General features: G+C 34.9%; 3 long non-coding RNA genes across 4 annotated transcripts; 1 reads left to right on the top strand and 2 right to left on the bottom strand.

Annotated features, from left to right (window-relative positions):
* Window positions 1-774: 774 nt before the first annotated feature.
* LOC116404058 lies at window positions 775-1295 on the bottom strand. Its single transcript, XR_004216985.1, has 2 exons — window positions 1217-1295; window positions 775-1019 (listed from the first exon to the last, which is right to left on the bottom strand). It is a non-coding gene; the product is annotated as an uncharacterized LOC116404058 (long non-coding RNA).
* Window positions 1296-8649: 7354 nt separating this feature from the next.
* Window positions 8650-9906, top strand: LOC116404089. 2 transcript variants are annotated; one of them, XR_004217023.1, is made up of 3 exons: window positions 8650-8760; window positions 9569-9638; window positions 9761-9906. It is a non-coding gene; the product is annotated as an uncharacterized LOC116404089 (long non-coding RNA). The 2 variants fall into 2 exon arrangements; XR_004217024.1 differs by having other exon boundaries at window positions 8650-8914.
* A 9263-nt stretch (window positions 9907-19169) lies between these two features.
* On the bottom strand, window positions 19170-20759 carry LOC116404032. Its single transcript, XR_004216966.1, has 4 exons — window positions 20706-20759; window positions 20441-20603; window positions 20187-20334; window positions 19170-19245 (listed from the first exon to the last, which is right to left on the bottom strand). It is a non-coding gene; the product is annotated as an uncharacterized LOC116404032 (long non-coding RNA).
* Between the last annotated feature and the right edge of the window lie 2986 nt (window positions 20760-23745).

Below are 23745 nucleotides of genomic sequence, written 5' to 3'. Positions count from 1 at the left end.
CATAATGTGTTTCTCTTTACAAAGTAACCAATGACTTACAAGAAAGACACCACACAACAAATGACCATTGGAAAACAATATAAATATGAAAAACTAAAAAAAATTTGCAGAAATTGAAAATGAAATTGGAAGTAGAAAAGAAATGGAAGAAAAATACCCTAAAAGTTGCAAGTGCAATATGATCATAACCAATTAGTATCACCATCTTCAATGACATGCAACATCCAATGAAACTACAATAAACACAGTTCTCTCGAAGATCGATGACATGCAACATCCAATGAAACTACAATAAACATCTTCAATGTGAGTATACATTTAACCTCAATGAAAAACATAATAATGTGTTAATCTTATTTATTTACCCAGTATTATACGGAATTAGAACTATTTGTTCGCAAGGTAGCCGCTTCTAACTGGTTGGCAAAATTTCTGGATCGGAGATCACGATCCTTGATATGTGATGTTATTTTTGCTTGGTCATAACAAAAAACTTGCTTCCACAATCACATTCATCCCAAAGATATCTAAGTAAAAGCAACCTTAGTTAAAAAGGAACAAAAATAACTATAGCTATAGTATTGGACATAAAGATGAGTAAAAGATGTTTACTTACGTAATGTATGCTAGGATGCACATATAGCCTATTTCTACCATGCTGCAATAATGGAGCAAGTCCTAACGAGCTAAATAAATGAATTTGTTTTTACCGAATATTAGCTCGTTCATTAGGATGCGAACCATATCTACATCCTTCATATTGTTCACGACATGTCCATATAAGAGCTTAATGGTTCCATTAACATTTATGTAATTTGAAGAATACAGAACATCCTTTGGGGTTGAATGCTCCAAGCACAAACAAAATAATATCAAAACCTAAAATACAATCACAAATAAATATCAAAGCTTCAATAGCACATAAACAAGTCAACGAGGTCATTCAACAATATTACCTAATGCTTGATTTAAAGTCTATATCTTGCCCTTCACTGGAATAGGTAAACTACAATCTCCTCCTGTGAGCAAGTCCACCAAGATTTTAACATTGGGACCACCATTGCTATCATCAAGTACGGTTGCTATTGCAACAATATTATTAATCGTTCTTATAGCCAATTTGCACGGTGTTTACTTTACAAGTATTAAAAGCATCATTAAGAACAATTTATCCTATAAACATTAAAATTTTAAAAGTGACAACAAAGTTAATTACCTTCACTTCTTCGTTCATAGGTGTGTTGCCCAAATCCTCATCGGCATAGAGATCTATGTTAACACTTCTGATGGACGATTCTCAAGTGATTATGACCCTTTTTGTAACTTTTGCTTTTTTGAGTCATCTTCTACAACTTGAGAACTTGCAATTTTCTCTTTCCCTTTCACTGTCTTGAAATATAGTGATTGAGAGACAAAACCACCCATGCCACGTACACGTCCACCATGCTCCTTAGAGCCGCAATGATTCAGTCAATATGTCCTCATCTCTATGTGTTTTCAGCTAATGCATCCTATAGAACAACACAAGTATTCATCATTAACTAAGTTAACAAAAGATTAAATATTGTATATAAGTAAATCGCAAGCAAACTTACGATTCGAGAGACACAATCTCGAGTAGCATCATCAAAATAATCATTGTTTTTTCCTTTTCTTGCTTCTTTCCAAAGTGTTGAACGATAGGAAAGATCACACGTTATATTATACAACCAAAGATATATATTTAATTAGGATAAACATATTAAGATAAATTATTTCATTCAATTAGAAATACTTACTAATTCTTCGACAGGATTTTCATATCCCTTACTAGCAATGTGATGATTGTATATGCATTTTGATCTTCTTTCCCTTTGAATACGACTATAATCCTATACAAAAAATTAGTTTGTAGTTACATACCAAACCAACATTAAAGTTAACATGTAATTAAATTTATTTACCTCACATTCTTCAGTTAGTCTAGCGTCCACAAAGGATTTCCAATCTTCTTGATTAATATGAGAATAGATCTTAGGAGGAAACTACAAACATGATGGTTGATCCTTAAACGGAAGTATATACAGAAGAGTTAACGTAGTTTTGAAAGTTCGATACTTTCTTGATGCAGACATTAGGATAGAATGTCTAACATTGGGATGTAACTCAAACGACATCTACACAAGAAAAAAGAAAAAAGTATTTAGACTTAGGGAAATCAAACTACATTGTAAGAAAAACGTAATTATAGAATTCATACCGATATACAATCGTAGATTTTATCTTTCAACTCATTCGAAACTTGTTTTCCAAGATTTGTATGTGATAGGAATTTGCTGTCGAACACACACACACATGTAACTTTGAATTTTCTTAGATATAGCTCTTACAAGTTGCCCATGTTCATTAAACTGAACGGGCAACCGTTGCCCAGAATTTCTTACATGCTAACTCTGGCGTAGTCGTTGGGCCAAATGGCACAAATGATTTGTTTCTTGCTTTGGGAATCATTTTTCTTTCATCCTCACTTAAGTATGTGACTCCTCAATCTATGAATCTGCAAAAAAAACATATATGTATTAGTAAGCACGTTAGTGAGCAAAGTAAGGACATAAAATAAGCTTAGTAATTACAATCTCTGGACATAAATCTATTATAAAGAAAAGTAAATGGCATACCTTAATAAAACATTTATACAATTATTACTTATCAACCCATCTACCCTCACAATCATGTCTAATATATGATGAAGTTGTATCATCAATCTCGTGAGGTGTATCAACATTGGGCATCTTTTGAACAACTCCATAACCACACTCTAGTAGCATATCTCCTATTTCATCTTCAAAGAAATCTTCTTCAATAGTTCTACGTGGAGATGTTAAAACCACTGACCATTTAGGATTTGCAGAATCTTTCACATAGAATATGTGTTTTGCTTGGGAGGCTAAAACAAATGGGTCTGATTTATGTCCAATACGTTTGAGATCCACAATGGTAAACTCAAGCTCGTCCACTTTGACTCCACTTCTATTATCAACCCAATCACACTTAAATAAAACAAAGGATAATTGATGGTAATCAATCTCCCATATCTCTTGTATTATGCCATAAAAATGTCATATCTGATATGACTGGGTTTTTGTCTTTAGAACTAGACACTTGCATTGTAGTGGTTGTTATACTAACTCCACTATTTTGAACTCTCCTAATATCATCGACGTCTTTTTGTGTGGTAGTAATAACCATTGATCATGTAATTAGAATATGTAGCCACATGTGGAGAAGGTCCATGAGCTATCCATCTTAAGGAAGGCATGATGGAATTTTTAGGAACTTCGAGAGCGAGGGCAACCTACAAAATATATTGGATCTGATTAGTTTAGATCTAAAATAAACATGGAAGTGTATGGTTCTAGTAATTACCCGTGTGGACAAGCACCGACTGAATGTTCGATTATGCTCTTCTTGAATCCATTTTTTACTTCTATATTTACCAGAGTTAAGCTTACACAAACTCTCCATATTTTTTCTGTCAGAAATAACAAAATTATTAGGTAATTACATAACCAACTTATGTAAAATGAGAATAGATAGGATTTAGAATGTACTCAATGTATGGTAGAACTTCGTTTACATTTTGAATAACGTAAAGATGAGCTTGATCTAACTGCTCCTTAATTGGTCTGATAAAAGAAGAAGCTGATAATGATCTATCCACGTTTGAATCTGCTTTTATTACAGATGAGTTTAGTCCAATAGTGCTAGCACCCACCATAAATTTTGAACAGAACTCTATAGCCTCTTCAACAATATAATTTTCTACCATACATCCTTCTGGTCGATTTCTGTTTCACACATAATTTTTCAAAACTTTCATGTATCGTTCAAAAGGATACATCCACCTTAGATGAACAGGTCCACATAACTCAATTTCTCTTATGAGATGCACAACAAGGTGTACCATTAATGGTAAAAAATGATGGTGGAACATACTTCTCTAATAGGCATAGAGTGACAACAACATCTTCTTGCATTCCTTTTAATTGTGATAAACCAACTGTCTTCTTACATATAGCATTAAAGAAGAAGCATAGTCGAACAATTAATATAAATCTAGTCTTCACCCTATTAACCCCAATCTCCATTAACACACTTCTCACTACATCTCCATAAGTTCCAAATCAACACTCTCTATTTACCATTACATTTTCTTACCAAACTAATCCAGATACCAATATGTTAATAACACGAAGTCAGTGAAAAATGTCTCAAAAGTTAATCCTAAATTAAATTGAGGAAAATTGAGAAGCGAATATTACATTCCAATTTCCAAACAATGCTAAACTAAATCTCTCCCTTTCTCTTATTTGTAGTTACCTTTTATATTTATCATTCACTATTTCATTTCTTCACTCTCTTTGGTACTTTCCTTCTTTACCTTTAAACCCCAATCTCCATTAACCCACTGCCCACTTCCTCTTCATATCTTCCAAATCAACTCTCTATTTACCATTACATTTTCTTACCAACTAAATCCACATACCAATATGTTAATAACAAAAAGCAGACAACAGAAATTAGAACCTACTAAAGATTGATTCAATGATCTATTTTGATGCCTAAAAAAAAAGCGTATGAAAATTCTTTGAACCTCCAGAAGAAGGCTCGAAAGGGCCTCTGTAGTCCACTCCCTTTCGTCCAATGTCTGATGAAGTAATACCAGATTGGTATTCACGGGTTGAGTTGCCCTCTGTCTTGGTCTGCCCTGTGCTAGCCAAAGATGACGGCTGGGCACGCGATGGTTGCAATGGTTGGGCACGGTGGTGGCTATGGTGGTGGATTCGAAGATGATTGGACACGAGGGACTCTTGCGGTGGAAGCACGACGACGACTGTGACTGGGAAAGACTTGAAGGAAGAGTTATGGGCGACTGCGAATGGTCGAAGATGATTGAGCACAATAGAGGCGTTTCTCGATAGCCGAAGCACGATGGCAACTGGGAAAGACTTGAAGGAAGATTTTTAGCCACGACGACGATTGGGATGAATTATGGGCACAAAGACGACGATGAGTTTTAAGTCATAGAATGAGAAGAGAAGGGAGAAGGAAATTCGAAATCAAGAGAGAAAATTTTGATAGGAATGGGTAAAGTAAGAGAGAGAGGGAAATTTAATTTTTACAACTTAAAAAAATTTAAAAAGAAATTAAAAAGGGGAAGGGTCTTTAATGTCAGTTTTCACATAATAATAAAAAAATTTAAAAATTAAAAATGGAAATATTATTAATGTCGATTTAAAACCGACTTTAATGATCCGTCTTTTAAGAAATGACATTAAAGCCAGATTTTCATTTTTTTCACCTGACACTAAAGCCCATATTTCTTCTAGTGAAGGAAAGGTTTAAGTTTCACTTTCACACATATACCAATTGTAGTCACGCATCAATAGTAAGAGCGAAAGTTAACCTATGAGATAATTGAACACTAATTCAACAAACCATTTAGAAATTTAAATCTAAAGGCATTTCAATCAAACTTTAGTAACGCTGGGAGAAAAACCTAATTGTAGCCATTTTCATTTTTTTTAAAAATTAAACGAACTTTTTTAGTCCAAGCAAATAAGCTTATCAATCTTCAGATCAATTCCTCAACTATAAAATGTCAAATTGTATTGTTTTCTAAGAGTTGCTTAACAATTTCATCATTTTTTTATGCCTCCAAAAACAAAGATTTGGCATCAACTTTAGTTGACACCCCTCCCAAACTACCTTCTATAAGCCTAAAAGACGGGATGAAGCCAACAAATATCGCCCTCCTCTTTCTACTACTACTAACTCATACAATGATACACTGTTGGAAAGGATTTTTGGAGGTTGGAGGAAATTTGGAAGAGAGAATTGAGATAAGAGGCTACTTGTGTTATTAGACACTTCTATTTTTTTGACTTAATACAAGTCGTAGGACATCCCTCTTATTTATCCTAGTTGTCACTCCTAAATGAATGGCTAGGATTTTGCCAACACATTCTTTATTTAACGGTTACAAATGACTCTCTAGAATATTCTTTACAATTACACTCATTTCTTATATTTTCTAAATGTATCTTCAATCTTCTCTAAATATCTCCTACAATTGATTTATCTAGAATATTGTAGTAATTAATACTTTATAGAAATTTGGCTTTTATTTGGGCTATGCCTAAATATTGTTAAACCCAAAATCAAGTTTATATTTCAACATCCTCTCTTAAACTTGATTTTGTTACTCCAAGCAGGTCTCTCAATTTTGTGAATTCTTCTTTTTTAAGAGGCTTAGTGAAAATGTTGGCTACCGGATCACGAGTCTTCACGCACTCTAACTATACTTCCTTTCTTCTGATGCACTCTCTAATATAATAATAATGTGTATCAATGTGCTTTATTCTGGTTGTGGAAAACTAGTTTTTGGCCAAAGCAATTGTTGATTTGTTATCTATGAAAACTTCTGGTTGGCTCTTCTTTTGGCAATATCATAAGTCCTTTAATAGATTTCTCAACCAAGTTACATGACAAACACATGAGGTAGCAACCACATATTATGCTTCACACGTAGAGAGAGTAACAATGGGTTGCTTCTTTGACATCCATGTGAAGGCAGTGTACACACACATATGCACACGCATACACAAACACACACACATGTGCACACTCACACTGCGCACTCACACACGCACACCCACCCACACGGGTACACACGCACTCGCACACGCACACGCACACACCCACACACGAACACACGCATGAACGCATGCACACATCCACATACACATGCACGCAAACACGCACGTCCACCCATACGGGCACATGCGCACTCACACACACGCACACCCACCTACACGGGCACACGCGCACTCGCACATGCGCGTACAAGCACACGCACACGCACAAATGCGCATGCACACACTCGCACGTACATACACATGCACACACACGAACACATACGCACGCACACATACGTGCACACACATGCACTCGCACACGCACACTCACCCACACGGGCACACACGCACGCGCACCCACACGGGCGTATGTGCACTCATACACACACAAGCACACGTACACCCACCCACATTGGCACACGTGCACTCGCACACGCACATGCATACACCCACACACACACACGCCCATGCGCATGCACGCACACGAACACATGCATGAACGCACGCACACATCCAGACACGCACGCGCGCACACACACACACACATGTACGAACATACGCACACCCACCCACACAAACATATGCGCACTTGCACACATGCACACACACACACCCACACACCCACACACATGCACGCACGCGCACATGCACACTCACCCACACAGACACATACGCACTCACACACACGAGCACACATACACCCACACAGACACACGCACACACAAGCACATGCACGCGCACACGCATACGTATACACCCACATACATGCGCACATGCGCATGCACACACACGAACACACGCATGAACGCACCTCCACCCATACGGGCACATGCACACTCACACACACCCACACCCACCTACACGGGCACATGCGCATGCACGCACATGAACACACGCATGAACGCACGTGCACACACACACACACACACTTGCACACACACACGCACACCCACCCACACGGACACATGCACATTTGCACACATCCACACACACATGCACGCACGCGCACACGCACATCCACCCACACGGGCACATGTGCAGTCACAGACACGCACACCCACACACCCACATGGGCACACGCACACTCTCACACGCACACACAAGCATACGCACACACACACAAGCACATGCACATGCACACACACGAACACACGCATGAACGCACGCACACATTCACACATGCACACACACATCTACACACACATGCACACATGCACACACGCACACGCACATACACACGCACATCAATCCACACGGGCAAACGCGCACTCGCACATATGCACACACACACGCACACACGTACATATGCACAAAGATGTGAAAATGAATTAAATTTAAAAAACAATTACATTAATTGTGTTTAGAATGACTTTTAAACTATATTCATTTAACTTAATAACATTAATTAAATTATAATTTCTATTAATATTGATTTAAGAGTGTCATTAGTGTAATTATATCAATATAATGCGATTTTATCCAATTTTACCAACAAAAAACAAGTCAAATATGGACTAGTAAATCCACACTCTTTGTCATAAGAGATATAATAACGTTTTTATAGGTCATTTTAAAAAATGACAAAACAACTTTTTCTTTTGAATTTTAGCAAATACCATTTTTTATCTGAAAAAGATACATCAACCCATAATAACACTACAACAAATCTGGGTTGTAGTGTCAGGTGAAAAAAATGAAAAATTGTCTTTATTGTCGTTTTTGAAAAGGTGGATCAAACCGACATTAATGATAAGGGTTTAATGTCGTTTTTAAATCGACATTAATGATCAGCCAGTTTTATTTTTTTTTAATTTTTTGTATTTTGTAAAAACTGACATTAATGACCCCCTATTTTTAATTTCTTTTTAAAAAATTGTTAGGTTTTAAAAACTAAATTTTTCCTCTCTTTCTTACTCTACTCTTTCCCTATCAATTTTTCTTTTCTTTCTCTCTAAGTTGGTTTCTAATTTTCTTCTCTTCTCAATCTGTGACCCTAGATCGCGAACGGCAACCAATCTTCATCGTGCTTCCGCCGCAAAAATCCTTGGGTTTCTTCATTTGATTGTTAACTTGTGACTGCTAGGTAGCATTATTGATTATTAATTGTCTTTATTTTTTCAAATGTGCAGCCTTATTCATACTATCTTTTGTTAGCAAAATGAAAGAAGAGAAGGCATAGAAATGAGCTTGGTAACTAGCATTCTTGTGGGTGGATTTGCCAAAATGGAAAATGTAGAGTAAGTAATTTTGGTATAGCTATTTGGAGTGTTATGTGAAGCACAATATCTTCATAATGTGATGCGTTTTGGTTTTCGATTGAGATCAATCTTGGTAATTAATTGTTTTGAATTGTGTTTTATTTTATCTTTTAGTAGTAAATGTTTTTGTTTTCTTTAGTTTAGTTTGAGTATTAGTCTGTTTTGATATATTTGTAGGTTGCATCTATTTATCCATATATTTATCTTTGATCAATACCTAGCTAGTGGAGTCTCTTCTTTTTATGGGCTTCCTTATATTCCATGTTCTTTTACTATATATTTGAGATTTTCACCTTCCATAAATGAAATAAATTAACTATTTTCATTTGAAAAGAAAAACGATCCAATAGGAGTTTGTAAGATTATTTATCATCTCCATTGTTTAACTTTATCTATAAAAACAATCTTGCTATTGATGGGTAAATTTATACAATTAAGAGTAAGAAGCCTATAGACTAGCATTGCTAAATTGAACATTCAAAATTTGCTTTGAAGTAAGAGTCGAGGAAGGTATAATTATTCTTTAGTTGTATTCCTCTTTTTCTTATAGATCTTTGAAGAACCAAATTAGGTTATTTTCTTCTTCTTAATGAGTTGTTTGATCAAAGCTTATTTTCTTCTTTATTTTTGCAGCACTTTTGGGTTGCCATTTCAATTGTCTTCTTTGTTGCTGCTACATTATTTACTCTACTGAAACTTTGTGGTAATTTTTAATTTTCCACATTTACATTGCAGTCTGTTTAGTTTGATTTTAAATAATATGTACTAATTTTGCAAATTCTAGATTTATTCTTCCCCAGGTTGTAAAGTATATTTTGGTCTTAGATAGCCAGCCAAGCTAAGCTAAGTAGATGGAAGCAATTGTTGAAGTTGAAGATTGTGAAAGCGTTTAAGATTTCTTATTTAAGTCTTGTATTAGGATCTAGTTTCATGTATTATTATAGAATGTATATACAAACGCAATATTAAGATTTCATTTTCTATATACAAATGTAAAAGAAAAATATTGTAGTTCCTAAAATAATATTAATTTTATTGATTTGTTGGTGTGAGAAAAAAATATTTATTTACACGTATCTAATGTCAGTTTATAAAAAATGAACAATAATGCAATAATTATATATTTTTTTTGTAAAAATAGATCCAAAAACAAGACTTTAATGTCGGTTTAAAAACGATAACAAAGGCAAACCGACACTAAAGGTCAACAATAGCACCATAAAAAATGTCGGTTTTAAACCAACATCAATGACCATACCGACATTACTGATGCATTTGATATCGTTTTTAAACCGACATCAAAGCAAAAACGACATTAAAGGCCTTTAATAACGCTAGCATAGATGTCAGTTCCGAACTGACACCAAAGATCATTAATGTCGATTTTAAACCGATATTGAATGGCAAATTTCTTCTAGTGTAACCAAATTTATATAATTTGGGAATCAACATTTTAATAATTTTATTCAATCTTACTAACTTCAAAATAACCAAATTGAATTTGAATTTCAAAATAACAAAATTATAATTTAATAGTATTTGAGAATCTCAACGATAGATTTTGTATTAAAATAACCTTAATTGAATTTTAAAATTAAAAAATATCAACTTGTTCGATATCTTTATCTCAAAATAATATTAATGGCTTGAATATCAAGAAAACTAAATTATTATTTTAAAATTGAGAGAATCTCAACATTAAAAAATATCAACTTGTTCGCACACACGAACACACACCCACATGTAGGAACGCACACACGCACGCACACTCACACACACCCGCACACACACACATGGACAAACGCACGAACGCACGCATGTTGAATTTGAATTTTAAAATAATATAATGGAATTTGAATTTCAAAATAGCCAAATTGAATTTCAAAATAACAAAATTATTATTTTTTCAGAATTTCATAATCTCAATTATGTTATTGAATTTCAAAATTAAAATATATCAACTTGTTCACTATCTTTATCTCAAAATAATATTAATGACTTGAATATCAAAATAATTAAATTATTATTTTAAAATTGAAAGAAACTCAACATTAAGAAATATCAACTTGTTCGTATACAAGCACACGCGCACACGAGCACACACAGACACACACACACGTGCACATGCGCACACACGGACACACGCACAAACACACACACAAACACACACACAAACACATGCGCATACACATGCACACGCTAGCGTACACGCACACTCACCCACACGCACACGCGCACGCACACATATGCACAAAGATGTGTAAATGAATTAAGATTAAAAAACAATTACAATAATTATGTTTAGGAGTAAAAATCATGTTCATTTGACTTAAAAACATTAATTAAATTATAATTTCTATTAATATTGGTTTAAGAGTGTCATTATTTCAATATAATGCGGTTTTATGCAATTTTACCAACAAAAAATAAGTCGAATATGGACCTGTAGATCCACACTCTTTGTCCTAAGAGATATAACAACTTTTCTTAGGTTATTTTAAAAAATGGAAAAACTATTTTTTCTTTTGAATTTTAGCAAATAACATTTTTTGCACGTGCATGGTATTTTACAAAATATCCACCTTCTCCAACTGTAATTATTTAGTTTCTACGTTGTAATTAATTTATGTCATTTATTAGCTTTTAATTAATTTTTACTTGAAAAATATACATCAATCCATATTGCAACTTTTTTTTAATATCTTGGGACTCAACTAATTGATTCAATATTTTAATAACTTTATTCAATCTTACTAATTTTAAAATAACCCAATTGAATTTGAATTTCAAAATAACAAAATTATTATTTTTCAGAATTTAAGAATCTCAACATAATGGCTTAAACAATATCAACTTGTTCGCTATTTTTATCTCAAAATAACATTAATGGCTTAAACATCAGGATAACGAAATTATTATTTTAAAATTGGAAGAATCTCATCACTAAAAAATATCAACATGTTCGCACACGCACAAACGATCATCACAACCCATAACTTTAAATTCTTCAAAAACAACGAAATTAAATCAAGACAGAAAAACAGAACAAGAACTCTAACCAACAATCACAAAAAGATCAACCTTAACTCTTGATCCTTGCCATCCATTGGGAGGTTCAACATTGAACATGATAGAGAATAATCGGTTCCCAACCGCAAGTTTCGGCATCGAAAAATATTTTCATAGGGAAATGAAAATTTTGGAAGTGGGTAGTGAAGAAAAATAAGGTTGAAATGATTTTGTTTGTAGAGTGGGCAAAATTCTGGCCGGTGAGGAGAAAAGGGAACACATGGGGTTCGACTTACAGGGATTTTTCTTAATGATTGTTGGAAGAACAAAAAGATTATGAAGAGATTTAAGGGAAACAAAAAGAATGGAAAAATGTTAAATACCAAAAGACTAAATGGCCAATTCAATGTTTAGGGAAGTTTGATCAGCCTATTTTAGCAGTTTTCTTGCTTCTTTATGGAACTGATGTAGAAAGAGTAGAACGAGGACATAGTTCAATTTTTTTCCTCTTTACAAAGTAACCAATGACTTAAAAGAAAGACATTGCACACTAAATGCCCATTAGAAAACAATATACATTGAAAAGAACAAAAAATATGCAAAAATTCAAAATGAAATGCAAGCAGAATAAAACGGACTTGATTCACCATGAACAGATAGAACAAGCTCCAAAACGGATTTTGAGTAGAATTCCGTCTCAGATTTGCAGTCTCCAGGTTTTCCAAAACGTTCCTAAGAAAGAATCAGCACAACCCACAACTTTAAATTCTTCAAAAACAATGGAATTAACTCAAAGCAGAAAAAAAAAGACAAAAACTCTAACCAACGATAACAAAAAAATAAACCTTAACCTTTGATCCTTGCAATCCATTTGGGGGTTCAGCACTGGACTTGATTGAGAACAATCAGCTCCCAGTCGCAGGTTTCTGCATGGACGAAGATTTTTCGAGGAGGGAAATCAAATTTTTGGAAATGGGTAGTAAAGAAAAATAAGGTTGAAAAGATTTTGTTTGGAGAGTGGGCAAAATTCTAGCTGGTGAGGAGAAAAGAAAAGACATGGGGTTCAGATTCGAGGGATTTTTCTTAATGATTGTTGGAAGAACAAAGAGATTGTGAGGAGATTTAAGGGTCATGACACAAATATTAAATCAAAAATGAAGAAATGGCCAATTGAATTTTAAAGAAAGTTTCACCTCCCTGTTTGCAGTTTTCTTGCTTATTTACAGAAATGTTGTAGAAAGAGTACACGATGAAATAATTCACTTTGTATTTCTCTTTACAAAGTAACCAATGACTTAAAACAAACACATTCCACAACGAATCACCAACATAAAATAATATGCAATAGAAAAGAAAGACCCAACTAATGTGAAACTAGAAGACACACATGTCCTCTATTAAGGTAGAGTCAAGGTAGTGTAGAAAAATTGATTGCCGAACAACCAATTTTTCTTAAATCACCTCAAAATTACCTTATAAACTATACAATTACTTTTTTCTGATATTCCAAACCACTTGCCAACTGAAATTTGCTTTTGACAGTATACAGTGCATTTCCTGAAATTGAATGCTCAATCAAGAAATTGAAAATGAAATTGGAAGTAGAAAAAAAATGGAAGGAAGAAAAATACCCAAAAAGTTCTTTGTATCATTATGAACCGAACGAACAAGCCCCAAAAAAGATGGGCAGTGGGATTCCCACTCAGATAAACTGCCTCCATGCTCACTAAAACATTCCTAACAAAGGATTCAGCTCCCTATCAACGATTATCACAACCCATATCTTTTAAATTCTTCAAAAACAATGCAATGAAATTAGAGCAGAAAAAAACAGAACAACAACTCTAAACAACAACAACTAAAAAATAAACCTTAACCCTTGATCCTTGCAATCCATTAGAACCGGCACTCGACAAGATCGAGAACAATCGATTCCCAGCTGCAGGTTTCAACATCGACAAAGAATTTCCGAGGGAAATGAAAATTTTGGAAATGGGTAGTGAAGTAGAATAAGGTTGAAACGATTTTGTTTGGAGAGTGAGAAAAATTATGGCCGGTTGGGAGAAAAGGGAAGACATGGAGTTCGATTTCTAGGGATTTTTCTTAACGATTGTTGGAAGAACAAAGAGATTGTGAGGAGATTTAAGGGTATCGTCACGAATGGCAGAATGTTAAATCACAAAAGACTATTGTTTTCTTGCTTCTTTATGGAAATGTTGTAGAAAGAGTAGAACGATGACATGGTTCACTTTGTTTTTCTATTTACAAAATAACCATTGACTTAAAAGGAAAGAATTTGCACCACAAATGACCATTAGAAAACAATATACATAAGAAAGAATAAAAAATACGCAGAAATTGAAAATGAAATTGAAAGTTGAAAATAAATGGAAGGAAGAAAAATACTCCAAAAGTTCCAAATGCATTACGATCAAGAGAAATTTGTATCAACATGAACTGATCGAATAAGCTCCAAAATGATTTTGCAGTGGGATTCCGACTCAGATAAGCAGTCTCCAGTCTTGCCAAAACGTTCCTAACAAAGGATCATCACACCCATAACTTTAAATTCTTAAAAAACAATGGAATTGACTCAAAGCAGAACAAAACGAAAGAAAAACTCTAACCATCGATAAGAAGAAAATAAACCTTCACCCTTGATCCTTCCAATCCATTTGGGGGTTCAGCACTGGACATGATCGAGAACAATCAGTTTCCAGCTGCAGGTTTAGGCATGGACGAATATCTTCCAAGAAGGGAAACGAATTTTAGCAAAGTTTGATCTACCTGTTAGCAGTGTTCTTGTTTTTGTACGGAAATGTTGTAGAAAGAGTAGAACGATGAAATAAATCACTTTGTTTTTCTCTTTACAAAGTAACCAATGACTTAAGAAGAAAACATTGCACAACAAATGACCAATAGAAAATGAAACGCAATAGAAAAGAATAAAAAAGAAAACAATATGCATTTTTGTTTTCAAATTCTTGGTCAAATCGCAATTCAGAAATGAAATTTGGTTAATTATCGACGATAATATGGTGAACTAAATAACATAAGTTTCAGAGTCATGGGAGAATAATAGCCTTGCTAATTGCTCAAACTCTGAATGTGAAGGCTTTTCCCATGTGAAGGAACCCAAAGAACCAGCCAAAGCAGCATGCTTCTTCCCAATGCAAGAACATTCAGTGTATCTTCTGATTATGTCCTGAATGCAGTAGGAAAAATGATATGAAGTTGTAATTCAAGCTAAGGTTTTGTTGCATAAACCAAAAACTTAGATGGATAAAACACAAAATGCATCCTGTTCCTACCTTATGCCTACTACATTGCTAACAATACACTTACTGCACTCTCAGAGAAGGAACCAAAAATGGTTCTTGATGATTTGTTAAAATCTTTTGATGAAAATGTAATTAGTGCAAAGAGCGTTGATGATTCTAAAACAGAGGCACCTCATGCTAACTCGGATGTGCAATGCTTCTCTGAAGATGAAAAAGTAAATGAAGTTTCGAAAGATGATGATTTTGTGGAGATTTCTGCTGAGGAAATCAATGAATCTGACAAATCTTCTCTGCCTACTAAAGACTTGGATGTTACTGAAGTTCACAAATCGAGCATTGCAGAAGAATTTGGTATGGGATTTGAATCTCAACAAAATGAGTCTACCTGTGAATTGGAACATAAAATTGAAGAAGATGTTGAAGAAGAAAACACACGTGAATAACTCTGCTGAAGAACTGTCTCTTCCCCATGAAAATGTGGAAGAAGAAACTGAAGTTGATGGAGATGATGCCTTGAGCAGTGATGAAGAATCTTTGGAAGTGAAAGACGATCAAGATGAAAATGATCAGATCCCTCAACTGGAAATGTAGCATCAAATGCTGACATTGAAGGAGACAAGAAGGAAACAAAAATGGAGAAAAGTTCCGTTCAAGCTGAAGAAGATGATACAATTATCAATAAGTCCACGGAGGAGTTCCCCGAGAATGTTTCTGATGATTTGGTTGATGTCAAGATCCAATGGAAAATGGAAGAAGAAACTCTTCCGAAAGACATAATTGTCGAAGCTATCGACTCACAACCAGAAATCCCAAATGCCATTGTTCAATGTGAGGAAGCTTTGGTGGAAATCACTATCACATCCTCCAACAACAATGCAGTTCAATCATTGGCAAACCAATTCCCTAGGCCAACAATAGAAGCCAAATCTCCCGTTGAAGAACAAACCATTAGTTTGCTAATGGACAACCCAGATGCTGAGGAAGAAGAAGCTGAAAAAGAACAGAACAAAGCAAAGTTCATTCAGTTAGTGGTGAAGAATGATAATACTAGCCTAAGGCAGCTGAGGAAGTTGTTCAAGGAAAAACTCCAACTTAACCATAAGAAGATGGAAAATAATAACATCAACACAAAAGTTGTTGGAGGTGGCGTGAAAGTGAGAACTGCTTTACAACCAGTGCCGGAAAACAGAATGACCGTGCATTAAAAGTCTAGAAAGAGAGAGCATTGTGCATGGTTCAAACTGTGGTTTGCCTCATGTTATTGATTTTGTGTTTGTTTTATTCTTTCCATGATGTATTTTGAGAGGAGGGAAAAATGAGGTAAATGATTAGTTTGTCTGAATTTTTGTTCATCAGTTCAATAATAAAAATGCTAGTAGTTTGTGTTTAAAAAAAAACAATACACTTACTGCAGCACCAAGATACAGGTTGTAGCCAAATTTCAGGAAAAAAATATATTCAGATTTTTGCATATCGAGAATTTGGTGAAACGCACCTTGAGTTTATTTACTCAACTAATCCACGAGAATTTGTGATATGAACACTCTTGGCAGAGGTCCATTGACTCCATCACCATCATCAGCAGCATTAGAAATGGAGGGAGGTGAAAACCAAAATGCTTTCAACTTTTTGGCTGGGAATGATAATTCTTCTTTTTGAGTATATCCAAAATACAGGTAAAATCTTGCTAATGAGTCAATCCCACGCCCATCCATCTAGTTCATCACAGAATACAAACACAACTTCAACATTAGTTACAGTAAAGAATTGATTGTTGACTCAACCAACATCAAGCAGCTTTTTTTATTTAACAATGTTGACTCAACTTAATTAGTATGCATTGTACAATAGAAGTAGAATGCATTGTACAAATGAAGTATAATACATTGTACAAATGAAGTAGAGTACATTGTACAAATGGAGTAGAGTACATTGTACAAATGAAGTAGAGTACGATTCCAACTTCAACCATAATTATGTTCTACAGCCCAGCATTATAAATTGAATAAAGAACCTTTGTTCACCTTTACCTAAAATACTAGCCTTTGTGTCCTCTCCACTTGATTTTTACTTTGAAATCATATTATTGTTAAACCATTTAATCACCCAAAAGCTTAAGCTGATGGGTTAAGATAAATTTTATATTGTATCACCTAGAATTCACTTCACTTTTGAACATAAGGACCTCCTCAACTATCTACTCACTTTTGAACATACAACCTTGATAGAACACAGATGTGGTGTTTCTATTATATTGATATTTGAAACTCAATGTTACAATAAAAAGAAAATTACATAGAAATTACAAACAACAAACAAAGAAACCCTCCTACTCCAAAACACAAATAAACAAAATTAAAAATACTACAATTAAAACCAGAAAAGGATCATGAGCCTTCTGCTTCCCCTATCTCTCATGGAGTATTGCAGGCCCTTCCTTTTACTAAAAACTGCCTGCCCTTTCCCATCTCCCTCTCGTTCATTTAACTTTCTGTATCAACATGTTAGAAGTTCATTTAGGCAGTTTGATCTTTAGCTGTTTTCTTGCTACTTTATGGAAATGTTGTTGAAAGAGTAGAACGATGACATAGTTCACTTTGTTTCTCTACGTACAAAATAACCATTGACTTAAATCAAAGACATTGCACCACAAATGACCATTAGAAAACAATATACAATAGAAAGTATAAAAAATATGCAGAAATTGAAAATGAAATTGGAAGTAGAAAAAAAAAATGGAAGGAAGAAAAATACCCCAAAAGTTCCAAGTGCAATATGATCATAACCAATTTGTATCACCATGAAAAGATCGAACAAGCTCCAAAATGGATTTAACAGTGCGATTCCAACTCACATAAGCAGTCTCTAGGAATGCCAAACCGTTTCTAAGAAAGGATCATCACAACCCATAACTTTAAATTCTTCAAAACAATGCAATGAAATCAGAGCAGAAAAAAACAGAACAACTCTAACCAACGATAACTGCAAAATAAACCTTATGGAAATGTTATAGAAAGAGTAGAACGATGACATGGTTCACTTTGTTTTTCTATTTACAAAATAACCAATGATTTAAAGGAAAGAATTTGCACCACAAATGACCATTAGAAAGCAATATACATAAAAAAGAATAAAAAATACGCAGAAATTGAAATTGAAAGTGAAAGTAGAAAACAAACTGAAGGAAGAAAAATACTCCAAAAGTTACAAATGCATTACGATTCGGAAAAATTTGTATCAACATGAACTGATCGAATAAGCTCCAAAATGGGTTTTGCAGTGGAGAGTGGGAAAAATTCTCGTCGGTGGGAAGAGAAGGGAAGACATGGGGTTCAGTTTACACAGATTTTTCTTAATGATTGTTGGAAGAAAAAAGAGATTGTGAGGAGATTTAAGGGCAACGACAACAATGACAGAATGTTAAATCTCGACAGACTAAATGGCCAATTGAGTCTTTAAGCAAGTTCAATCTGCCTGTTAGCTGGTTTCTTGCTTCTTTATGGAAATGGGGTAGAAAGAGTAGAATGATGATATAGTTAACTTTGTTTTTCTCTTTACAAAGTAGCCAATGACTTAAAAGAAAGACATTGCACAACTTGTGACCATTAGAAAATAATATACATAAGAAAGAATAAAAAATAAGCAGAAATTGAAAATGAAATTGGAAGTAGAAAAGAAATGGAAGAAAAATACCCCAAAACTTCAAAATGCAATATGATCATAACAAATTTGTATCATCATGAACAGATCGACCAAACTCCAAAACAGATTTTGCAGTGGGCTTCCGACTCAAATAAACAGCCTCCATGCTCACCAAAACGTTCCTAAGAAAGGATTCAGCTCCCTACCAACATGCATCACATCCCATAACTTTAATTTCTTCAGAAACAACGTAGTTAACTGAAGGTAAAAAAATCAGAACAAGAACACTAACCAACTTCTTAGGAATCAGCTCCCTACCTCCGAATGCGTCGGGTTCGTTCAGGATCAAAAGTTGCGTAGGGAAATCTTCACTCTTGGCTGAAGCAACAATAGCATGTAGAAAGTAGAAGAGTAAAGCTGGTTAGATCAGAATGCATCGGGTTCCTTCGGTATCAGAATTTGCGTAGGCAACTCTTCCCTCTTGGTTGAAGCAACAATTTCCAATAGAAAGTAGAAGAGTTAAACCAGTTAGATAAGAATGCGTCGGGTTCCTTTCAGAATCAATACTTGCGTAGGAAACTCTTAACTCTTGGAGGAAGCAAAAATAGCATGTAGAAACTCAAAAAGTTAAGTCGGTTAGGTCAAAATGCGTCGAGTTCCTTCGGAATCAGAATTTTCGTAAGGAACTCTTCACTCTTGGTCGAAGTAGGAATAGCCCGTTGGAAATAGATGAGTTAACACTTCAAAAATGCTTCCTATAAAAAGTTATTATATATAGGGACAATCTTCCTTTGTGTTTGGACTGCACCCATGCATTTATAGCACAGGAGCATTCCTTTAGATCACATCGTATCCTTTAGAGATCGCAGTTTGCTACCTTGATTTTCAACTTTTGTCGAGCCCTTTAGAGTTAGTTTGGTTTGAAATAGAGATTGTTGTCTTATGTGATCAAGGTTGTGAAATATCTCACTAGATTTTTTTTTAATGGAACATTTGATTAGAGAGTAAGGGTTTTGAGAGGTCTTGGGAGGAGATTGAGACCATTGCTGGTTTAAGGCATTTGTTAGTTAAAAACATTACTTTATCCCGTATATCTAAGACAAGCCAAGCTTATTTTCTTCTTAAAACATACTATAATTAGTCAAACAAAAAAATGTTAATAGTCAAATACATTTTTTATTTGACAATTAATTGTGTTAATTACAACAATAACTATAAAAATTGGTTATCATCCTGTTTTGTTTAAAAATCAAATCAAGAGTTTAACTAAATGGAATGCACTACAATGATGATTCTGCTATTATCAGTAATACACAAACCTTGCATATTGAGTGATGAGGATCTCGAAGATTGACCAGTAGATTATCACTTTCAAAATCAAAGTGCACAATATTCTTTCTGTGCAGGTGTTCCATTCTAAAAGCCGCATCCATAGCAATCAAGAGGCGCTTCCACTTTTCAAGACTCCTGCATCAATTGTATTTATGCTTAATCTAAGGGTGAAGATACATTATACTGCAACTAACTTCTAACAAATTAAATTAAACGTATGAAAAATGAGAACAATTGTTACTTTTCATTCTTCAACAAAGCATTTTTGAGCGAACCATTGGCCATATATTCTGTTACTGTGGCCACAGATCTCCCAGGCCCATCAAGCACGACACCATAAAAAGTACCACATTTGGGTGGTGCAAATCAGCAAACTTAATTGCTTCATTCTAAAAATCTTCTCACTGGTAAATATAAAACAACAAAAAGGACTTGAGTCAAGGAACAAAAAGAAAAATACACGAATAACAAAAGAAAAGAAAAGCCAGTTGCTTAAAATGAACAACCTTGCGATCTTGTTTAGAAGGTTTCCCAGCAAAACACCTCTCATTGATTCGTTTATATAGCAACATCAGTCCCCTCCATTTTCCATGGTAAAAAGTGCCAAAGGTGCCGGACCCCAATTCTCTTAATTCTTCAAGGTCACTATTCTTTATTACCCGAAGGAAAGAAGAAAAAGAAAAAAAAAGATGTTCGGATGGACAATTTAAACATAAAGTGCAACCTTAAGGTTAAAAATGGAAAACTAAGTATTACCTGCAAGCGGCCAAGGCCTTTTGACATTGGAAAACCAGGATTTGCTTTACCTGAAAGTCTTGTCCTGCCATCGTGGGCAAACATGAAACAAGAATAATTATGGCAAAAAACGTGACATATTCCCGTTGAATAGCCAAATGAATGATGTGTATGTTGCATCTTGTTTTGGAGAATGTTCAACATTGTATTGGTGTCTTATTTACACTTTGTATAAATCAGTCAGATGTCTTGAATGGTGCTTTTTGCATTGCTTTGTTTGCATTCCACTCTCAGATAATGGAAGACAATAAAAATAATCCTCTTGTTTTACTTGTGTTTTAGTATGCTTCCTTTTATCCATTGTTTGGAACTTTCCTTCAAATGGTTGAGCTTCTGGTGTCAAAGTACCATCACATTTGTTGTAATTTATTGAGCTCTTTAGTTATTTTATTACTCTAGTTGAATGGCAATAACTTTCGTTTAAATATACATTCAAATCTAATCTTACTTTAACCACTAGTATATGTATGTATACGTGTAAACAAAATCTTGTAATATTGTGTTATCTTATTAACTATGTTGTGAAGTTTATGTAACATTTCACTTGATTGTACTTTTTTTTAAAATAGGACTTTTTTTTCATAATTTTTTAAACACAACTAATATCTACTTGGACTCCTTGTACTCCTTGTAAATGGAGTGTATTCTTGATTAACTTAAACACTTAAATTTTTTTACCACACATATCAATTACTAAAATTTCATAATATCAAAATTCAACATATCCATAAGTTAAAAAACATATTTTGTAATAATACTCGAAATTTGGGATGGGTAGTCTGGGTTGTTAGTGTTGTCAGTGTTAGAATACCCCTAGTGGTTTGTGTCAAAAAAAGTCTCCTTTTAAAAGTTGAAAGATGCCCTTAAACTTTCGAAAACGGTTCAAAAATACCATTGTCTTTGGTTTTAGATGAAAGTCGCTAAAGTTTTGTTTAAAAAATAATCATCAACTATTGAAAAGTTCTGTTTAAAAAATATTGATGAATTATTGAAAGTTCCATAAATATCCTTTTAAGCTTAAAAAAAATTCAAAAAAATGTTCATCGATCCAATTCATACACCTATTTCTTTACACTTATAATAAAAAGCCCATAGAAAGTAGAGAACTTGTGTAGAGAACTTTTCACTCTTGCCTGAAGCTACAATAGCCCGTAGAAAGTAGGAGAGTTAAGCTTGTTAGGTTAGAATGCGTCGGGTTCGTTTGGGATCAAAACTTGCATCAGAACTCTTCACTCACGGTCGAAGCTACAATAGCTGGTAGAAAGTAGGAGAGGTAAGCCTATTAAGTCATAATGCATTGGGTTCTTTCAGGATCAAACTTTCGTAGGAAACTCTTCACTCTCGACCGAAGCCACAATAACTTGTAGAAAGTAGGAAAGATAAGTTGGTCAGGTCAAAATGCGTCGGGTTCCTTCCGTATTAGTATTTGCGTAGGGAACTCTTCACTCTTGGTGAAAGCAACAATTTCCTGTAGAAAGAAGGTGAGTTGAAGCGATTAGATCATAATGCGATGGGTTCCTTCGGGATCAATACTTGCGTAGGGAACTCTTAACTCTTGGTGGAAGCAAAAATAGCCCGTAGAAAGTCGAAGATTTAAGCCAATTAGTTTAGAATGTGTCGAGTTCCTTCGGGTTCAAAATTTTCGTAGGGAACTCTTCACTCTTGGTCGAAGCAACAATGGCCGGTTGAAAGTAGAAGAGTTAAGCCAGTTAGGTCAGAATGCATGTTTGGTTCTTTAGATATCCGAACTTGCACAGGGAAATCTTCACTCATGGTCGAAGCAACAATAACCTGTAGAAAGTAGGAGAGTTAAGCTGGTTAGGTCAGAATGTGTCGGCTTTCTTTGGGATCAGAACTTGTGTCGGGAACTCTTCACTCTCGATTGAAGCCACAATAGCTCGTAGAAAGTAGGAGAATTAAGCCGGTTAGGTTAAAATGCATCGGGTTCTTTGGGATCATAACTTCTTCGACAACTCTTCACTCTCGGTCGAAGCCACAATAGCCCGTAGAAAGTATGGGAGTTAAGCCATTTATGTTAGAATGCATCGGGTTCCTCGAGAATCAGAACTTGTGTAGGAAACTCTTAACTCCTAGTCAAAGCAACAATAACGCATAGAAAGTCGGGGAGTTAAGCCGGTTAGGTCGGAATGCGTCGGGTTCACTTCGTATCAAAATTTTCGTAGGGAACTCTTCCCTCCTGGCCAAAGAAATAATTTCATATAGAAAGTAGGAGAGTTAAAGCGGTTAGATCAGAATGTGGTGGGTTCCTTCGGGATCCATACTTGCGTAAGGAACCCTTAACTCTTGGCTGAAGCAAAAAGAGCCTGTACAAAGTCGGATAGTTAAGCTAATTAGGTCAGAAATGCGTTGATTTCCTTCAGGATCAAAATTTTCGTAGGGAACTCTTCACTCTTGGCTGAAGCTTCAATAACCCATTGGAAGTAAAAGAGTTAAGCCAGTTAGGTGAGAATGCGTTTAGATCTTTCGATATAAGAACTTGCGTAGGGAAATCTTCACTTATGGTCGAAGCAACAATAGCCCGTAGGAAGTAGGAGAATTAACTCGGATAGGTCAGACTGCATCGAGTTCCTTTGGGATCAGAACTTGTGTCAGGAACTCTTCACTCTCAGTTGAAGCCACAATAGCCCATAGAAAGTAGGAGATTTAAGCCGAATATGTTAAAATGCATCGGGTTCCTTCCTGACCAGAAATTTCATGGAACTCTTCACTCTCGGCTAAAGCCACAATAGC

This window comes from Cucumis sativus, chromosome 5, assembly GCF_000004075.3.
Source record: "Cucumis sativus cultivar 9930 chromosome 5, Cucumber_9930_V3, whole genome shotgun sequence".
Taxonomy (NCBI): Eukaryota; Viridiplantae; Streptophyta; class Magnoliopsida; order Cucurbitales; family Cucurbitaceae; genus Cucumis; species Cucumis sativus.
This window is presented reverse-complemented; position numbering and strand designations above follow the sequence as displayed.